At 46.0% G+C, this 2509-nt stretch overlaps 1 long non-coding RNA gene across 1 annotated transcript; it reads right to left on the minus strand.

Annotated features, from left to right (window-relative positions):
- Window positions 1–278: 278 nt before the first annotated feature.
- Window positions 279–2295, minus strand: LOC148119412 (uncharacterized). Its single transcript, XR_015735264.1, has 2 exons — window positions 2159–2295; window positions 279–1277 (listed from the first exon to the last, which is right to left on the minus strand). It is a non-coding gene; the product is annotated as an uncharacterized LOC148119412 (long non-coding RNA).
- Between the last annotated feature and the right edge of the window lie 214 nt (window positions 2296–2509).

Here is a 2509-nt window from a genome sequence, read left to right on the forward strand (position 1 = left end):
TTAACCTTATAATGAAAGCTACTTGTATTTTTCCTTGAATTGTATCTGATGCACCAATAATTGGAATCCATACATTTTATACTGATACAAATAAATCAGGAAAGGCAGGTTACAAGTCAGAAGAATTAAGTAAGGTGGAACAAAGTGCTTATAATTCTGTCCAAAAGGCAGAATTATATGCTATTCTCATGGTACTAAAGGATTTTAAAGAAACTCTCAATATAGTTACTAATTCACAATAAACAGAAAAAGTTATCTTGTATACTGAAACCACTGAATTTATACCAGATGACACAATTTATTTCATAATTCATTCAGATTCAAGACATAATCAGAAATAGGCTTTATCCTATATATATAAAACACACATCTGATCCCATACATGTCTGCCAGGTCCTCTAGCACAAGGCAATGCAGAAATTGATCAATTATTAGTTGGAAGTGTGCCCTTTTTTACTTCTTTGCAGAAAGGCAACTCCCTCAGAAGGCAAAGATAGAGGTCACACTTCCCAGAGCGAAAACATTATAATGGGCTTGCACGGAATCTGCCCCTAGGTTCATGACACCTGGAACTTATCTGGCCTGCCCTCTGTCATTTTTCTGGGAAAGGGAATATACGGCAGGAAACCCTTATGCAGGGCAACATATCTCTCAGAGAGGGCCATTCTCTGTGCGATGCCCTTCAGCTCGACAACCTTCAGGGCTAGCTAAGCCAAGCACTCCACCCTGTGCAATGGACCATTGTCCTAGGGGTGCAGGAGCTGGTTGGCATAAACCTTACTGCTTCAGCATAGATAACCACACATCAGTAGAGGCTCCCTGTTCCGGGGCAGCCAGCGCTTGTGCAATAACCACTTTGTCCCTACGGCTTTGGGATTTGAGTCGGCAGACCATCCAGAGGAGAAACACTATTCCACAGCATAGGGCTGTTCCAAACATTCCCACCCCCACCCAATCTTAAAGTAGGAGATGAAGGACACAACCCAGGACTGGAATCCTTTGGCTAAGCTTATAAATCATCTCTAGGAAGGTAGGGAAGCCCCAGAGTCTTATTGGTTGTAAAAAAACGAGGAAACACTGCCAATCTATGGCTGACTGGTGTCGGCTTCGGGAAGGCTGAGAGTATCCCCCATCGTTGCTCCATCATAACCGTTGTCATCCATCCGCAAAATGGCAGGAGGAACAGAAGCCAAATCTTCAGGCAAGTCTGCATGTTGTGGGTCATTTTTCACCGTTCGGGTCAGTCTCTCTGGCACCCAGAATGGGTTTTCCTGATCCTGCGGGAACACACAAACAGCTCCCCTGGATCTCAATAGAATGGGATCCGGGCCTTTCCATTCATTAGAAAGCACATCTTTCCATTTAACCAAATCCTTGGGTCGCTGCAGATCCGAACAATGTCGTGTTGCCACATTCTGGCCATTATCATCCAAATTTTAAAAATTTATAGTGAACAGAGCCATGGCAATGGCCACTCTTGGCGTCGGGGGCAACTCCTTCATTATTCCCCCTTTTTGTTTAAGTAGATAAGATTTTAAGGAGGCGCCAGAGGGGCGGTTGGGGAAGGGTGCGGCTCATAAGGAGGCGGATGGGCCGTTTGGGATGACCTCATGGCCCTACCGCTGGAAGACCGTGCCCCATTATGGGGATATCTTTCCCTCTCATATCTAGCCGCTTCTTCTTCTAATTCTGCCTCCTCCTCTGTATCTAGTTCTTCTACCTCTTCTCCCAAGCCAGAACTTTCGTTCTCATGCTCACTTTCATGGTCACTTTCAATTTGCAGAGCTTCGAGCTCCCGCAGAGGATATAAACTACTGTTCTTTCCTTTTTTCTTGTTGTTGGTATCAGAAAGCTTTTGACCTTGTAGGTCAGTCTTCTCCCCCGTTCTTATTTTCTTAGAACCACCAGGAGGGTCCTTTTTTCTTATCTGGGACTGTCCTTTTCTTGTGCGTGCCCAACCTCTCACTGCGCTCAGTTTCTGACATGCTATTCTGAACTTCCTCCCCTTCTGCAACAACCGCCTGGCAGGATTTATCTTCTAAGCAATTCCAAAGTGATCCCAAAAGAACTGCTAAAAGAAGTACCAAGGCCTCTACGAAACCTTCCCAAGGCAGAGACAAGTCAAGCCCAAAATCAAAAAGTCCAGGAATAGTCATACCTCTCTGAGCAAATAGACCTGCAGTTCTGAATCCTCCTTGTGTCCAAGGGGTCTCTGGCGGTGCAAGCAGTGGTCAGGGTCCCCCGGCGTCCTGGATTTCGGCACCAAATGTCCCGCGCTACCATCTCGCCAGCAAGAATAACGTGGCACACTTAGGATCCTTCTGCAGAAAAGCTTTAATGTGTTTTGAGAGAGAGAGCACAAGCTTACAAAGCGGAGACCCAGAATGAGGGGAACCCATCCCTTATATAGGAAACAGTCCTCGCTTTGGACGAGTCACTCTTGGATTAGTCTGCTGCCCATCAACCCAGAAGATGCCTCAGGAGTAGGCAGGGACAGCAGCAGTGGAAA

Source organism: Myodes glareolus, chromosome 17, assembly GCF_982192425.1.
Source record: "Myodes glareolus chromosome 17, mMyoGla1.1, whole genome shotgun sequence".
In the NCBI taxonomy this organism is placed as follows: domain Eukaryota; kingdom Metazoa; phylum Chordata; class Mammalia; order Rodentia; family Cricetidae; genus Myodes; species Myodes glareolus.